Source organism: Anomalospiza imberbis, chromosome 1, assembly GCF_031753505.1.
Source record: "Anomalospiza imberbis isolate Cuckoo-Finch-1a 21T00152 chromosome 1, ASM3175350v1, whole genome shotgun sequence".
Taxonomy (NCBI): domain Eukaryota; kingdom Metazoa; phylum Chordata; class Aves; order Passeriformes; family Viduidae; genus Anomalospiza; species Anomalospiza imberbis.
The window spans coordinates 8700995-8720195 of NC_089681.1; the positions used below are offsets into that span (position 1 = coordinate 8700995).

The 19201-nt window shown below is 40.8% G+C and overlaps 1 protein-coding gene across 2 annotated transcripts in view; it reads left to right on the forward strand.

Annotated features, from left to right (window-relative positions):
• The window catches only part of KCNQ3 (potassium voltage-gated channel subfamily Q member 3), a 195729-nt gene that overhangs the window by 96359 nt on the left and 80169 nt on the right, over positions 1-19201 (forward strand). The gene's annotated exons all lie outside the window — the stretch shown is intronic.

Consider the following 19201-nt stretch of genomic DNA (forward strand, 5'->3'; position numbering starts at 1 on the left):
ATCAGTAGAACCTGACAGCCCACTAATGTGGCACAATATCACAGGCAGGCCAAGGATTTCTCTGTATATAGGAAATTAAATTGATAATTCTGGAAAAAGTTTAAAGCTTTAAGGAATGTGAATTTATTTTCCTTGAAATTTCATTTTATATTTTATGTTGGTTTATTTGTAAGCAGGATGCTCCATGAAGTGCAGTTCTGTTGTGTCCCACAGGCTGCTTTCCCTGTGGTTATTAATTTGGTTTGTTGTGACTGTCAAGTTAGTCCTTTCCAAGAGAGTTGAGGACATACAACTGCAGGTGCTGCCTGCCCTCTGCCTTGCCTGAGGAAAACCTTGTTGTCAGTCGAGGCAGCACAGGATGAATGAGGCTTTGTAGGGAACCAGTCTGTGCTGAAGTTTTTGGTGTCTCACCCAGTGTTGGCTCTGCTGGGCACTGCCGTGGGATGGCTGACAGCACAAGCCAGGCACCCACTCCCAGCCAGACTTTTACCAACATTTAATTTAATGTACCTAAACTAACACAGGTTTGAGTATTGGCCAAATTAACGACCTGAGGAACAAGTTCTAGTTCTAGCAGAATTTAATTATCTTGCTGTCTCTTGTCACTCCTGCAGTTTCATTAGAAGCTGTGTACATGGATCTGGCTCTTACTCACTTCCTAATGGGAAGAGACAGAAAGGCTGAAAAACCAAATAAGTATAAAAAAAAACCTTAATAATTTTCCCAGATCTGCTTTATCTTCAGTTTTGACTGTGTTGAACAGACAATCTCTGACTGGCAAGAATAATACACCCATAATCTTGAGCTCAGGCCAGTAATGGGGATTTTCAGTAATAAAGCTTTGGAGAATTGATTTCCAGCTGCTTGCATTACCTTTCAGGGGTCCTTGCCTAGGCCACATTCAGCTCTTGTTTAAAAAACACGGGGTGGGTAAGGTTCTTATGGGTCAGGAACTGAACTTGGACGGGTGTGTGTCTTTAGACTAAATCACCCCAGCTAAAGCCCCTTAGAGCTATCTGGGAGTCCATCTATGTTTCCTTTGTGGTCTTTGCCAGAGCGTGATGGGTGCCTTTGGAGCCAAAACCAAGCCAAATGGATGGTACGGGCTGATAAGAGAGCTTAAAGTGACAAGATGCTTATTTCACATTGTGTAAATGGGTGCTTAAAGCTTCCCAGGTTGAGTCCTGGCCCAGATCTGTTCCCTTTCTCCTGTGCTGCTATGAGCCTTTCCCCCTCCAGGGTGACTGAGTCCTGCAGTGGCCACCTACACCCAGGATGACTAACACCACTGGGAATGCCACTCAGGCTTTTTGGATCTCAAGACAGATGGAGTGGAATCCCAAGTCATCCCAAGTGGGATCCTAAGGGAAATCAAGTCCTTGAGGAGGAACTGAGGACATCAGACTGCCCTGGGAATGGAGATTTCCTCAACAGGGAGATGGAGTCAGAAGCAGTAAATGTCTGCCCAGGTATTCTCAACAATAACCCAGGAGAAGGAAAACCCCTCACCTCAAAGGGAGACTTTTCTTCGATGGGTAGAAAACTGCCTCTGACATCCGTGCAGAGGTTATTGAAGCCTGGATTGCTGACTCATCCCTGTCTCCTGCCCATGAGCATGACAGGCAGTGGAGGCACAACTATACACGTGGTTTTTCTCTCAGTCTCAGCTTTCATTTTTGGCTTTCCTGTACACAGCAGATAACACCAGGCAATACATTTGAGCACCACGTAAAGGGAATCATGCACTAGAACATGAAATTATTACATTGCCTGACTTATGGTCAGTCATTTGTGCATTTTTTTTATTCCAACAAAATAATACAGAGTCTTCAACAAAGGAACATAGGTAACATGCTTTAATTCATCAGAAAAGTTTGGAAACTATAGAGTACTGCCTGTGACCTGAAAGAGTCAAAAAACAGATGATGTGTTTTAAAATTGGCATAGTTGGTCATTCAGACAGGACCTAAACAAAATTTACTTCTGTCCCTGTCTTTACAGTCATGCAGGTCTGTCCCTGTGTTTACTGGGTAAATGTGGAATCACCCCAGGCAGCTTATGCAGCTACATCAGTGACTAGAGGGTAGGAAATAAACACCTAGCTTGGTAGGAAACTAAAAAAAGGTTTAGCAATTGCATGATTTTTTGACTGACTTTTTTTAATCAGTATGCTCTGTTAAAAATTGAATCTTCCTAACAATCTTTGTTTTCTGAATTAGCTTTTGTTACAAGTGATCCTGTTGCCAAAAAAAAAAAAAAAAGAAAAAAAGGAAAAAAAGAAACCATTGCCCACTGCAGAGCTCATGAAATGGCAGCATTTTATACAGCAGTGGGTGATTAAACCTCAGAAATCAACACAACCTTTCTAAGCAAGCTGAAATTGCAGAGGGAAGTCTCATTTGTCTTCCACTGATAATAAACAAGAGGTAATTCACTTGAGTAAGGTGGTTATCTACAACACCTACACTTGAGCAAACGTCCTTGCTCCCCATTGTATCCAGGGAAAGAGCTGGTCAGTGACATCAGCGGAGTTTAGGATGCAGTTTGCCTTGTCTTGGCCTCCTGCACTTGGTCCCTGTTGACTCCTTTGGCTTGGGTTCTGATCCAGTGCTGGAGATCTGAGCAATAGCTCAGGTGTAACAAAGCTGGGACCTTGTGTCTGTGTTTGCTGTGTTTGTATTTCCCAGCAGCGGGGCAGTAGGAATTTTGAACATATTATATGGAGAGATGGCACCTGCTTTTACCTGACCTCAGGAATAAACTTGACGTTGTCAGCCTGTTCCAGAACAGTCTGTAGCTCTCACAGATGGGGAAGGAGCTTTTGTGTGTGTCAGCTGCATTGTACAGTGACCCCCCCCAAATCTGCTGTAAGAGCAAAGACATTTCAGAAATAATTAGAAAGGCCTGCAATGGGCTAAGGCAGGTTTATTTCCCTTTGCATCAAGAGTTTATTGGCTTCAGGGTGAGCCGTGGGTGTAATTCTGAAAAGGTCAGCAGCATAGCAGAGAGAGTGAATCACTTTAATAGCTAAATAAAGGCTGACAATGACCATGGAATGGTGCTTCCCAGCCATGAAGGAGTGTGGTGGCCCTAGATGTATGGCTTTGGTGGGGATTGATTGTGAATCCATCCTTGCAATAGTGGAGGGTGGCTGTGACTTTGCTTGCAAGGAAGGAAAGTGGAATTTGCAGGGAGGAGAAAGTGGGTTGTAGAGAGGACCATAATGCTGCAGAGGCAGGTAGAAATATGTCTTGGGCTACCCTTGAGGGACCACGGATGTAAACAGGCAAAGGCAAACTGAAACGTTCATCAGAGAATTAATAACCAGCATCTGCTTCAGCTGCCCTTCTTCTTGACACACCAGACCAGTACATCACTGGTGTGACTCTGGCCTCTAGACTTTGCAGCTAGAAGTGAATGGCAGGAGTTCAAAAACATTGTACCTTTACAGTTAATCCAACAGGATCCAATATTTCTTTCTCTTTTTTTTAATTAATATTTTGTCCATCTTTATAAATAATTGGAAAAGGTTAAATAAAAAAAAAAAGAGGTATTAAAAGCATATTGGTAACAGAAGTGGCCATATTTTATACATGGTACAGTCCCATCACATTAGCAAACCTGTGGACCTCTTAGATTATTAACTGTCATACCCACTGACCCACCATTTATTGACAGTCATTAAGCATTTATTATCTCTGCTTGAATTGTTTCTAAATGTTTCAGTAATTTAAATTTTTCTTTCAAAATTCAGTAATGCAGTTGAACCTTACCTGCAGTGCTCCCTTTGCCCAGCATTTAATATGTTTAAAATCCCCTCTGAGTAAAAATTTCAGTAAGAAAGTCATTAGAAGGAGAGTGTTCTTTACCACAATAATCCCCCATGCGTGTATCTCAGTTAATTGATCTACTTTTCTAGACAATGTGGTAATTATAGCTCATTGAAGAGCATGAAAGAGTTTCACTGTTATTTTACCCTGACATTTTCCCCATCAGTGTGAGGTCTCACCAGCATAATAGGGAGTTTCTCCTTTGAATCACAGGGCACAGGTAGGAAAACTGTGTTGCTTTGTCAGTGATGGGAAAATGTCATAGGCACAGGCATTTTTTTGCATAAGATCATTTTGCACAATCTCTTCCATCCATGCAGGCACAGCCCAGACCACACTGAGCTCTGTGGTTGTGCAGCACCTGCCTTGGACAGCAATTCTGTGTATCAAAATAACTAAATAGGTGAAAAGAAAAACTTACTGGTTTTATCTTATGATATTTTAAAATCAGAGACATGTAACTCATGTAACTGCATTTACAGATTGGGATTTCTTACGTGGTGAGCCTGACTAGAATTTGGATTTGCTTTTCATGTAAGACAAATCCAATCAGGATGGCTTTGATCCTGCTGAAGGCAGTGGTTGGATCCCTATTGTTTTGGCCAGTGACTATACAGGGAATCAGATTTAGCAAGTGCAGCATCTATGGCTTTCAGAGCTTGGAGGTGTTCTGCTTCACAGATCAGAGATACCACAGATGAACATTAGCAAAATATGAAAATCAGCTTAGTCAGAGTACAGAAACAGGATATGGGAACAAGATTTCATGTTGAGTTTTTTTGAAATGTTTAACAAGTGAGTTGGCTTTTGTGGTGATTAGTTTTCCTGTTCTAATAATTTACTTGATCATTAAATCTGCTTCTCTTCCAAAGTTATGTAATTCTGGATCTAACTTCTGGAGAAAAGCCATCTGTTTGCTTATTAATCAATAGTCACTTCTTAACTTAACAATACTGAGTACTTGTTAAAACTTATTTGAGTTTTTATTTGAAGAAAACTTATTTGAGCATGAAGGAAGGTATGATAATTATATATTGGATAAGAGTTTTGAGGGAGAGAATAGATAAAGTCAAGTAATAATAAAATAATTTTCAAAGTTAATTAGGTAGGGGCCACAAAAGTGATCACTATTTATCAGCATCACTTCAAAGCACATCTCCAGGAACTCATGCTTCTCCCATTAGCACAAAGAAAAGAATCCAGAGAAGAACTCCAAACTCCAGCAGGGAACTGAAGCCTAATTAAGGATGTGGTGGCTAAAGGTTGTCTTCTAATGGACTGTGTGGCACATACTGAGCTGGATCCAAAATGCTGGTATTAAGCACACAGTGTAGTTGGCAGTGTTGGTGAACCATAAATTCAGATGCACATAAAAAAGGATTCTTGGATCTGGATGCTGGCCTGAACCATTGTGAATGTCTGTCAAAACTCTGTGGAACTTGACAATCTCCTCAGCAAAGTGAGAGACTGAGCAAGCACCCCATTAGAGCTGATTGTTCTAACACCAGGTTTTCCTTAGTGTGAGGAGCCTGTCACAGGCTCCACCAGGACAAAAAGATTTGTCCTGATTTAGGGCAAATTTGGGAGAAAACCTCTGGAAGGATCCCCCAGAAAGCAAACCCTCCACAGCTCCTCCCGCACCTGGCTCGGGAAGAATTTCCGCAGAGAGAAGTGGGAAAAAAACTGATTATTTAACAAGCAAAACACTCCCCAATACAAAAAAAGCAACACCAGATGACAAAACTCTTTCACCACTCTGAAGAGATGACAAATTCTGAAAGTGTCTCCTGGGAGTGGTCTCCCAGTTCTCGGTCTCCGGCGCTGGGGATGGCTGCTGCAGGTCACAAAATGCAGGCAGGCTCTCGGTGTTTCTTGGTGTTTCCCAGGTCCCAGTCTGAAGCAGGTTCGGATGGTATTCAGGAAAGGGAAAGGGGAAAAAAAAACAGTCCAGGGTAAAAATTGGACTGCCTAGCTAAACTAACTAATAAGCAAAAGCAAAAAGCAGGAGCGAGAGCAAAGCGAAGCACCAAGCCAGCAAGCAAGCAAGCCCATGGTATGGAATGGTATGGTATGGTATGGAATGGCATGGTATGGTATGGTATGGTATGGTATGGTATGGAATGGAATGGTATGGTATGGTATGGTATGGAATGGTATGGAATGGCATGGTATGGTATGGTATGGTATGGTATGGTATGGTATGGTATGGTATGGAATGGTATGGAATGGAATGGAATGGTATGGTATGGTATGGTATGGTATGGTATGGTATGGTATGGAATGGTATGGTATGGTATGGTATGGTATGGTATGGTATGGAATGGTATGGAATGGAATGGAATGGTATGGTATGGTATGGAATGGTATGGTATGGTATGGTATGGTATGGTATGGTATGGTATGGAATGGTATGGTATGGTATGGAATGGCATGGCATGGCATGGCATGGTATGGTATGGTATGGTATGGTATGGAATGGTATGGTATGGTATGGTATGGTATGGTATGGAATGGTATGGAATGGAATGGAATGGAATGGAATGGAATGGTATGGTATGGTATGGTATGGTATGGTATGGAATGGCATGGTATGGTATGGTATGGTATGGTATGGTATGGTATGGAATGGAATGGTATGGTATGGTATGGTATGGAATGGTATGGAATGGCATGGTATGGTATGGTATGGTATGGTATGGTATGGTATGGTATGGAATGGTATGGAATGGAATGGAATGGTATGGTATGGTATGGTATGGTATGGTATGGTATGGTATGGTATGGAATGGTATGGTATGGTATGGTATGGTATGGTATGGTATGGAATGGTATGGAATGGAATGGAATGGTATGGTATGGTATGGAATGGTATGGTATGGTATGGTATGTTATGGTATGGTATGGTATGGAATGGTATGGTATGGTATGGAATGGCATGGCATGGCATGGCATGGTATGGTATGGTATGGTATGGTATGGAATGGTATGGTATGGTATGGTATGGTATGGTATGGAATGGTATGGTATGGTATGGTATGGTATGGTATGGAATGGTATGGTATGGTATGGTATGGTATGGTATGGAATGGTATGGAATGGTATGGTATGGTATGGTATGGTATGGTATGGAATGGTATGGTATGGTATGGTATGGTATGGTATGGTATGGAATGGTATGGAATGGTATGGTATGGTATGGTATGGTATGGTATGGTATGGTATGGTATGGTATGGAATGGTATGGTATGGAATGGTATGGTATGGAATGGTATGGTATGGTATGGAATGGTATGTTATGGTATGGTATGGTGGGCAGTGGTCCAAGTACTGGTATGGGGAGGACTGGCAGATTGACTGCATCACGCTGCCCCAGACACCCCAAGGCACGCACTACGTGCTCACAATGGTGGAAGCCACCACGGGATGGTTGGAAACCTACCCTGTGTCTCTTGCTACAGCCCGTAACACCATGCTGGGCCTTGAAAAGCAGGTCCTTTGGAGGCATGGTACCCCTGAGAGGATTGAGTCAGACAATGGGACTCATTTCAAGAACAGCCTTATCAACACCTGGGCTAGGGAACATGGCATTGAGTTGGTGTACCATATCCCCTACCATGCACCAGCTGCAGGCAAAGTGGAGAGGTACAATGGACTGCTAAAAACCACCTTGAAAGCATTGGGTGGGGAATCTTTCAAAAACTGGGAGCAGCATTTAGCAAAGCCACCTGGTTCCATGTTCTAACTGCTCCCTACACCCCCTTCCAGTGCCCATCCTGTGCCTTTCACTGTTGGTTTTGGTAGCACTGACTGCCAGCTCCTTGTCCTTGGAGAAATGCTGCAGCTCCTCAGACACAGCTGGGCTCCAGATCCTGTAGAGCCCAAATGAATTGCGTTGTGATCCAGTGGGTAAGCTTGCAAAAGAGGCTGGAGGAACTTGCAGAGCTATCATCTTGTTAGATGAGCCAGAACCCATACAGCTGCTATTGCTTTGTAAACTGGGAACTTTCAGCCCTACAGTAATTATATCTTGCTTTAAATTAGTTTGGAGTAGCTCTCAAGATGCTGTCATCTTAAGGGACAAGCTCCGACACAAGAGAAATAAGCTGAAGTGAATCAGACAATGGTGGTGGCTGAGTTCAGTTCATGGAATTTGTGCAGTCATCTTAACCTCTATAAAAGTTCTCAATTTCAATTTCTGTCTGCTGAGGAAAAAGCTACATTCTTCCTCTTCCGAACTTTTTCAAGTGGAGGAAAAGTAGGGAAGACTTTTTTTCTTTTAGCCAGAAACAGGACAAGCCCATCAATGCTTTGACAATAAAAACCCACTGAAAATTTTTTGTTGTTATCTGCCAGGTAAATAAAATTTCATCTTGCCACTCATTTCATCACAGAGCTGACAACTTTTACCCTTTCCTCTATTGCACATGTGAAGAGCAGTGTAGAGATCTTTACAGATGAAATTTTTAATGTGGAAGTAACCATGATTTAATTATTGCTCTGGCTGCTGCCATTTTAAGCTGCATGTTGGACAGGATGCTGTTCAAATGCCCTTCTGGATTCTATTTTGTAACTCTTCATCTCTAAACAATAATGTGCTTAGAAGTGAGGAAAGTTCTAATGGTGCATAGCAATGGTAAGCAGCCTTTACAAATGTATTTTATAATGAGATACTAAGGAACAAAAATAGTATTCTGAATCTCTGATGGTCTCATAATTGTATCATTTTAGCTCAGAAACGAGACAAAAATGAAATAGTTTTTCTCCATTATACTTGGTAATTTGGCCTTTGCAATTAGAAAAATCTGAAGTAGTGTATTTTGTTCCTTTCTGTTATGAAAGATTATAAAGGCTCCATGAACACACATAAAAGGAGCACTACAGTGAGTGGATTTCTGCTGCTGAGCATCTCCCTGTATTCAATCTGACAACTGAAAGTATAAGGGGCTCTGAGGCTGCCATTGTGCTCCATCATATCAATGATGCATGGATAAGGAACTGGCACAAGCACACTGAAGAGCTCTAAAGAAGCTGTAACAGCCTGCCTTGTCAGCAGCCAGGGGCTGTGGATTAAAGTAGGAGAGCAATGAACCACATAGACTCCCTTCCTTGTCCCATGCTGTTCACCTCTTAAGATGGGAAGTTTGTCCACTTTTGGAAATATGATAATCAACAACTGTTGGTGAAAAATGGATGCCTTTTTGTCATAAAAAGAACTTCTGTGGGCCAGCTAGGGAGAGAACTGTTGCTAAGAGTGACGGTGGTGGTGGTTTGTCCATTGTAAATGAGTTTGTGATCACTAAATCATTGTGTCATATCACCAAGTGCCCCTTCCCTGGTCACATCCCTGGGCTGCTTTCCAATGATGTTGTCCATGACAGTCCCTTGCAGGTCCCTCAGCCTGCCCAAGGACAGCCATGCCCCTTGCAGGGGCTGCTGCAGGCACCTGCCCGTGTGAGGGAGAACAAGACAATCTCCAGTGCTTGGTCCAGGCTGGCTTTGCACAGAGGCAGGTCAAATTCTGAGCAGCAGTAGTCCTTCTGCACTGCCTTCCCAGTGTTTCTTCCTCTGGGAAAGCAGCATGCATTGCAAAGGCCTGTACAAATGTACAGGCTCTGTACATTTGTAGAGTGGTACATACCCCGCTCCAGCATTATTTGGGACTGCAGGGGGCTGGAGTGACCAGTGGCTTTACAAGGAATAATCCAAATCTTGCAGAGCTGGAGCTGAGAGCTAACGAGTCCTGCAGGACCCTGACTGACTGTACAGGGCCACATGGATGCCTTTGCAACTTGTAGCCATGTCAGCAGTTCCTTCTGTTAGTGCAATTATCTGAACCCACCATTACCCTGGATAAATGAGGGTTGGTCTTTGAGATAATAACCTCAGTGTCATGGCATTTTCGAGACATTTTAGGCTTAACCTAAGAAATTAGGTGAAATAGCAATTGCTCATTTAAAATTTTATTGGGATCCACTTTAGATTTTTGTAATGAAACAACATTTACCTTTGGCCACTACTGACCCGGAGCAGATCCATCTCAAAGACCTACATGAGAAAATATCTATATCTATTGCTGAGCATGAGCCAAACATTCCCTTCTGCAATGGATTTACAGTCCTTAATCCTGGAAATAAATTCAGAGAAGCAGAGTTTTATGACAGGGCTAATACTTGCTGAAGGTTGTGAGGTTCCTCTAAGAAGAAGCAGAGACCACAGTCAGGGCTTTCAGGAAGAGTAGCATATCTGTGTCAGGTAAATCCAGGATGCTACAGAACACTCTGAGATCCAGATCTCAGGGTTTTCAGGCACACAAAGTCAGAACTATGCACTGCTGTATCAAAGTTTGATGTTTGCCGTTTATATCTTAGTCCCCTCCCCTCCTCTTTTTTATCTTCTCCTCTTTTTCTCAAGTTTAGTGGAAAGACAATTTCATTCCAGATTCATAGCAGTTGTGTTTTTAATCTCTTCTATTTTTAATTTTCTAATTTATGAAACACTGATAAATTAATGCTACCGCCATTAATCTAGCATCACTTAGAATCTCTGTATTCCTTGGAGAAGACAAGTAAGAGTCACTCTATCATTACTATATTTTTCCTCATATTCACAATTGTGAATTTCAAGACCTGAAAGGATCCTCTGAAACCTACTACAGAGGGAGAAAGAGATGATCTTTCTGCAGAGGGAAATCCAGTCCACCTATGTTAGTGATCTATGCCACTCCTTCATGTTAAGATGTTTTTGTATTATTTAATGTCAAAACTTTCTGCCCAGCTTTAGAACCCCTTTTGTGTTTTTCTGATTATTAACATTTTCTGTTCCTGTTTTCTTTCTTTCTTTCTTTCTTTCTTCATTATGGCCCTCAGTTAGTTCCACTACGCCTTGGAAACCAATGCCCATTTACTTCCCTTTAAATCTCTCAATCACATTGCAGTTACATAAGAGACGTAACTATGGTTATAAAATGTCCCTTACTCTGAAAGAAGTTTCAGTACAATGGGACTGAAAGACAGCTTGTTTTTTATACCAAATAATTTGATGCTGCACTTTTTGCACTCCAAATCATAGGCATGCCCCATGTTTTTGTCTCCATCACCCCTTTTGTAACACTGTGTGAGAGCTGCTGCCATATCATTGTTAGCTATTCTGTAGCCTAAAGTTTTCATGGCCAAAATTTACTTTTTTTAAAATTTCAGTTATTTGGAGAGGGTAATCTCTTATCCCAAATAGCTTCTTTTGCTTATCATTGTTTCTACCTGAATCATTGTTTTCATCTCCATTGTTCGGGGAGGTTGATGGTTTCTCATATCAAACAATGCAGGTTCTATCATGTTGGCATTTATGAAATGCCAGGACTGCAGTGTCAATGCAGGGAAATAGTTCTGAAATATGGTGGTTTCATGTGTTAGGTACACACCCCTGCCTCTGTGCAGTCAAAAAATTCACTGTCTGTAATGTCTTCATCCCCACACAGCCCTTCTGTCCCCACAAGAGGTGACCGAGTGCATTGTCCACTTTGCAGTGGGAAAGGAAGGGGAAGTCTGGAGTCACAGAGGGAGTTCCCCATGGACCAGGCAGCCTCAGCACACAAGGCCCTGGCTGCTGGAATATCCTCCCTCACTTCTGAAGTTTTTGTAGTCACTTAAGGGATTTGATTCTCAGTCATCATTAAATTGAATGGGATGAGGGCATTCAGACATCTGAAGTTTCCTCTGAAAATCTCAGCTGTAAAAGACAGCTTATTAGGCCATTTCCCCCATATCTTACAAGCAGAAAAAGAAGATCCATTGTGAATGAGAGACAGAGACCAGTACCTCATAATAAATAAGAGAAATATCTACTATTTTGTAATTCAATTTTAACTTCCTATTAAATTTAATAATGCATACACTTTAACTTCATTTTGTTCTTATTAAGAGAAAAGAAATTGGTCCAGGCAAGCAAGCAAATAATTAAATAGAAATAGTTAAAAATGCATGAACACTATAGAGCTTAAACATGTATCACTTTTACAGCAGCAGACATGATTTAGAATCGGAGTCCCTAAAAATGAAACATTCTTCAAGCTTTTGAAAGCTCTCTAGGAATTCTAGCATCAGAAATGAGTTTTCATAATGCCAGTACCTCTAGAGACATAAGGTTGCTTATTTTACCACAGTGCCCAGCATGGGCTTTACTAAATACAGAAACAGCAAGGGAAAGTCCACACTAAGTGATAGAAAAGACCACAGCATAGCACTGGAAGTACCTGAGCTGCCTTTGAATTACCTGGGACATTAGCACCCTGCTTCTTAGTAGGCTGGTGGAAGACATGCTGTTTTCCAACTGAAGCAGCAACTTTTCAAGACAACAAAAATCACTACAGTGCCCTGCAGTGATTGCATGGTGGAACCAGCCCTACTCAAACAGATCACAACATTTAGAGCCTGAAAATAGAGACATCAAAAAAGTCACTAAGAAAAATTCCAGGGATCTCTAAGGGGCTTCATGCTAAGAGCAATTTGCCTGAAGAGCTTGAAGTGAAGCCAATGGAGCTGATTTTAGCCAATTTTATCTTTATAAATGCATCTAAACCTGACCTTTTTTAGGCCTACTCACATTCACTGCCAAAGGATTTTCCAAACGTCACAGATCTCTTTTTTCACATGTATTTCTTCTTCAGGCAGAAATCTTTCTGTCCCCACACCTGACAGGAAGAACAGACGAATAAAGAAGACAGGAGCATTTAAATACACATACAGAATTACCTACTTAAGCTCACTGGCCTCTTACTTATTTGCCTGTTGAAAACTTTCTTATTCTTTCAAAAAAAATCCATTTGCAGTAGATAAACATTATCTGGATGTTCCAGATCAAATCACTGCTAAAAAAAATTAAGTCTTGACATTGAAATGACCAGAATTATCCTGTTAAGGAGAATTGAACATTAATTCTTTAATAGACCTGAGATCATCTTTTATATGCAGAGTACAAGAAATGCTTGTTGCAAGGCCAGACAGAAAGGCAAGCTACAGGAGAGGGCATCTTTGCTTCTCCAGTGCTGTCTTTGCAATAACTGTTCACCTTGATGGTTGAAATACACTTTACAGTATTGATATTCCTCTTTATTTTCTTTCCTCTGCTGGGGAACATTACATTGCATCCCCATTCTACATGCTGATTTCAAGTCCCTGTAGGAAAGGGCAAATACCTATGATTCTTTCTGCTTTAAAAATCATTTCTGGTCTGCTGCCAGTGGCCCTGTATGGTATACAAGCACTTGGGCTGAGCTGGGTAAGCTTTGCCTTTGAGTCTTCTTTTCCTAAGGAGTTTGTGGTAAGGTGGGGGTCAGCCTCTTCTCTCAGCAACTGGGAATAGGATAAAGGGAAATGGCCTCAAATTGCACCAGGGGAGGTTCAGGCTGGATATTAGGAAGAATTTCTTCACTGTAAGAGTGGTTAAGCATTGGAACAGGCTCTCCAGGGCAGTGGCAGAGTCACCATCCCTGTTCTAAATGCTCTAAGAATGAGTAGACATGGCACTTTGTGATGTGGTTCAGTGGGCAGGGTGGTGTTGGTCGAAGGTTGGACTGAACAATCTTGGAGGTCTTTTCTAATCTTAGTGGTTCTGTGATGGTCTGTAGACATGTCTGTTCTAATTTGGGTCTGGAGGCATTCCCCTGCAGTATAGAAAATCTAGGAGATTTTACTTTAAATGCCAGGGAATGGAAGCACCAGAAATTAGTGACTATTACTGACCTTTAGTGTTGTTACTAATTTGGGTAAGATGGAGTGATTAAAGGCAGCTAATTCATGTACCATAAATAGGTCAGGCAAAACAAACACCAAAAGAAGCCAAACTAACTCGATGCTTTTAGGGAACCCCCACAGCAGACAGGGAAGAATTGAAGTATTGATCAAACTTAATGCTGCACAAAAGGGAAGAAAAGGGGTGTGAGGTCAGAGCATTGGAAGTGAAATACGTGGCTGTGTGAAAGATTTGCTCAGCTGTGGAGTGAGGGGGCTGGAAATGGTGTCGGTGTCTTTTAACAAGGGAGGATCTGAGGAGCTGCACAGGCAGAGCCAGGTGTACTGTACATTGCACTTCACAGCTGGAAGACTCATTGGGTTCCAAAAGAAAATATATGTCATATTTGCTAAAGACAGCAAGAGCAGCATGCTGACCACTGACAAAGGGGAGAGTCTAATTTTGAGGTGTCAAGGCAGAAACAACAGAACAGGCCAGAAAAAATTATCAGTGAGATTGTTGTAACTAGGGGTGAAGTTAAAAGCCTTCCCACCCCTTTGTTTTGCTGTGTTATTTACCTCAGTGACACTGTGCTTTAATGCTGTAGGATGCCCAGGTTTTATGGGCTATTTCCTAGTGAGCACAGATGTTCTGGGAATAAAAACTAGTTTTTGATTTAATGCCAAAATCTACAAATCACTTTGAATTTCCAAACAGGTGAACATTATTCATGGCAATACATGGCCTGAGCCTGAAATAGAGCAGGACATGTCTTTGTTCCTGTCTCAGTCTTTCAGTGGGGACAAACCACATGAGAATGACACAATCAAAGGTGAAAGAACAAAAACATAAAGCCATGACGGCAGCATTTCATAGCCTGAAAAGCAGATCACAGGGAAATCCTTTCTAACCATCACAGCGGGAACAATATTTGCCTGTATTTTATCAGCCCAGTGAGAAAATCAGGACAACCTCTTTGCATTGGCAACATGCCTTGCCACCACCTAGGGCTGTGGGGTTGGCTCAGAATATCAGCATGTTTGAAGCAATCTGCAGAAAAACCAACTTTAAAATGACATAGGGTCAGGCTCCAACCACCCTAGAATAAATGGAACTCTTACCATATGTTTAAGTGAGTTTTAGATTAAGACAAAGGGATGCAATTAATTTATCCCAGAGCCTTTGGAAACCTCCATTCAGAGATAGTTTATCAATGAAAGTTCATTGACAAAAAGGACCCAGAGAACTGGACAGTTGGTTGAATGTACTTCCTTATATACTGTGAGATTGCTGGTAGAACATCTGCTCTTTTGAGTCCACATTCAGATATTTATTTACTAAACAAACCTGCAGTTTTATTATTAAGAATTATTTTTTCTGTAGTTTGTGTCATTATGAATCCAATGTTCTCACTTATGTTGCAATATACATTTTAAAATAGGGCATTATTTAAAAATATTCATTTATCAACATTGAAGAATGTATTAGTAAAAGACACAAACATGTATCTTTATGGGAGAATTAAAATTATAAAAATATGCCATTTTTGCTCTGTATTCTAGAGTTAGAATGAAGAGCAGAAAGATTCCAGTTTCAGGTGCAAAACTAATGCATCAGCATGTTAAATTACCGTGCCCTGAAAAATGCATTCATATTAAAAAATAAACTGGAAAAAAAATTCTGGGTTATTTTAGAAGGCATTTGTTTTAATTTTAAAAAGAACAACTTAAAATGGAACTTTTCTAAGATAAAAGTATCAATAATCACCTATGACTTAAAAAAAGATATTTCCTTTCCATTATGCAGAGAAGCCTGTGAGGACATTTGTTGCCTCTGCAGTTCTGGAAGCAGCAAGATTTGGAGTCAGTGTGTCTGGTAGCTATGCCAGTTCATAGGGACATAAATCAACAGCTTGCTGACCTCAGAATTGTCTGTCTTTTAGCCATTTCTATGCTCTTCACAAATTTATTCCCTACCATATTTTATCTGGTCCAGACTAACTACCTGTTCTGAGTGCACTGGTTAAATATGAGTCTGATTCACAGCCCAGCAGATCCTTGTTTTCCTGATTTTCATTCCATATTTTTCATCTCATATATGTTGTTTTCTTTGGCTTTTCCTTCACTCACCATGCTGCTTGTTTTCTCTGATAACATGATAGATGCACTTTTATAAGGTGCAGCTTTGTAGTTAAATCCTGTCTAGATTCACACTGGGTTTTGTCAGCAAAAGCCAGGAGCAGGACTGAGAGTCTGACCTACTCAAGGATTTAATACTTTTCCCCACTGAGTCCCTGCCCCACTGGAGCAAGACAGTAACCAAGTGTGTGTTAACAGTGAGTTCTGATCCTCCTCTTCTCTTAGACTGTGCTTATCCAACAACTACAGACTGTGATTTCCCAAGTGAGAGGATGGGGGCAGCCTCTTAAATCCCTACAAACTCGTGGGACTGCCACAGTCCTGTCTGCTTCTCTGCAATGAGTGCTGAAGGTGCTCCTTTTAGTTTTTTCAGCTGTTTTAGTAACTTCCTTGACTTAAGACTTAGCTCATGCTGGGCCTAACAGAAGAGACAGATCTGGAGGTCTTAGGTTGTGCAATAATTTGTCTCCTTTCTATAAGAAAGGGTGGAAAAAGCAGTGCAGAGTCTTTAAATAGCATAAATTATAATTCCTGATTTAAATGTTAAAGGGAAATACCATCAGTGAACTACCTGTGCTTCTGAAAGAATAATTTGATATAGCAGTTTTTAAATGACTGAGATTGCAGCATTTACAGTTGTGATTTTTAGATAAACACTTTATCTTCCTCCTCACACATTGCTAGATCCACAGCCCTTTACACACCCATAATACGGGCTAAGCTTTGTTAATCCTTAGCAATGCTTCCAAATAAGACTCCAGGGAAAACTACCTGGTATTTTGGTATTTAGGAAAAGCAATCCAAGAATTAAACATATACAAAAGTCTGCAAGAAATGTATTTTAAATGAGGGATTTTGTAAGGAAAGCTTGGTGATTGTAGAAATTTCAAACTCTGCTGCCAGCAATTATTAAATCTTCCATTGCTTTGCTCTATTCAAGGCAGACTCAGACAAGGAATTATTCTAGTTTTGAGTAGATGGACATTGCTTCATCCCTTCTATCAGAATAGGGTTACCAAGACAAAGCAAAACAGAGAGATCCTGGTGGGGTCAGAAATAGTGAGTATTAGCATCTGTGCAGTTTTAAGAAAGTGAAAGGCATGTCAGGTCCAAATGTAAAGAGAGTAAGGGATGATCTAAAAATTGCAAATATCAATGCTATATTCTTCATTTTCTATAAAGCAGGAAAAACATTTTGCATTCAACTGTATTAAATAAGTTTCACCATTTTCAGCTTTTGACAGCTTATGTTCCAATGTAATGTAGTTTAGATTAAAACAGAAATGTTTGACAGATTCATTCCAGTACTCAGATGTACAATGAAAAGTCTCTTGTGCCTTTGCATATGGTAGAGTTTGGAAGAAAGAATTTATACAGAAAGCAATTGAAACTGTAAAATATCTGCATTAAGCTGGTAAATTAAATAAGGTCTGGATACTGCCATGCAAAAACAAGTGATGTACAGGCTGTGGGAGTTATATTTCAATATGACAAAAAGGCAGGGTTTTTATGTTTCATTTCTGTTACACAGTTGTATGTCACTGTGGGAGCTGGATTAAGTATCCTGATGAACATTGTGCCTTCCATGCAGACCAGTGGGTGCTCAGATCCTACATCTGTTGAGAAAAAGACTGGAAGTGGATTACAGTGGATTTTACCAGGGATATAGGATCTGCTCCAAGTTTTTTCAATGCTTAACTGCACTGAGCAATTAAACCAAAGTGTCAATTTAAATTTGCCATTTTATGGGATTTGAGGGAGATATAGTCTGGAAATGAGCACACAAACAAACACACAAAAAACCCCCACAGTGATAGCTGCAAAAATCTACCCATGCTCCAACAATCATCCAAGTGGAAATCAAGGCTCTTAGAGACGCCAATGGAGTCTTTTACCATGATATGATGCAAAATCCCAGCTGTTCATATGAAGAGGTTTTTAAGACAGATGTTATGATTCTGATTCTTGACAAGTGTTTCTGGAGTTCACCATTTGAATGACAACAGACTTGTGCTTTAAAAACCTATTAGCATGAGTTAATTTAGAATTAAAAGCATGTTCTTTCAAAATATATTTAGTATGGAAAATAAAAAAATAGGCAAAGAAGGGAAGGCAGTGGTGGTATGAAATTGCATCCATGTATTTCAGTAGATAGTAATCTAAAGGTGAAATATTACAGTCTTGTATCTATAATTCAATTGACCTTACTGTCAAACTGGCATCCTGCCACAATTTAATCCTAAAACTAAAATTTCAAAGCCAATGTTGAGGAAAAGAACATGAACTATTAGTCATTACCTCATGGATTTATTTATAACTGCATTCAGTTTTCCAAAAATATGGCAGGCAAAGGGCAAACCCCATCCTGGGCTGCATCAAACACAGCACGAGCAGACAGGCAGCAGAGGTGATTCTCTCGCTGTGCTCAGCCTTGGAGCCCTGTCTGCAGGGCTGTGCCCCACCAGTTAAGAAGTATGTGAAGATCCTTGAATGTGTCCCAAGGAGGGTAAAAAAAGTCAGTCAGAGGGATGGAAGTCATCCTGTGGGGAGCAGCTGAGGGCTCTGGGCTTGTCTAGTTTGGAGAAGCGGAGCCCAAGGGGTGACCGTGTGGTTCTCTACAGGGAATAGAGGTGCTGAGGGCTTCTCTCTGGTGTTCAGTGGTAGATCATGTGGAAATCATCCAAAGCTGAATCAACAGAGGCTCAGTGTTGATATTGGAAAGCATTTCTTTACTGAGAGGGTGGTTAAACAGTGGAAGAAACTTCCTAGAGTGGTGGCCAATACCCCAAGCCCATCACTGTTTAAGAGACATTTGGACAATAAAGTAAATAACATGCTTTAACTTTTGGTCAGCCCTGCAGTGGCCAGGAAGTTGGACTAGATGGTTATTCTAAGTCCACTTTCAACTGAAACCATTATATTCTACACCATTCCATTCTGTCAAAAAGAATTTGAATTACACGAAAAGACCTCACAACTGGACAGCCAAAGTGAACACTTTTCTTAAATTTCTAAGTTTGCTTCTTGTTTCAGCTGCTTTTCATATGAATGGCTTTCCACCTGGAAAGTGCTAACTTAAAGTTTGCAAGCTCCAAACCTGCAAGAAACACTGGTTTTTTTAAGGTGAAGCAGCATTTGAATTTACATTGCTCGCAGTCCCTAGAGGTAATAGCCTCATTCACCCTGTAACCATTTTGGCTGTGGTACTCGAGGCATTGCAATGTGATGCATAACATTGAGTCTGCAACACTAATGGGCACCAATATACTGCCCAAGTCATATTTCTCTTTTGCAGCAGTGTTAATAAAGCAGCTATAGAAGCTATAAACTGCAAGAGGGGGAAAGTTACAACTGTGCAACGTTTCAGTGAGGAATTTGAGATGGCCATAACAGTTCCACAATCCATCAGTCATTTCTGTAAACAGAAAAAAAAATCAAAATCATGATGATGCATTCTGAAGATTAAAAAACCTCTCAGTCTTGAGAGTGAGCAGTAACCTTTGAGTT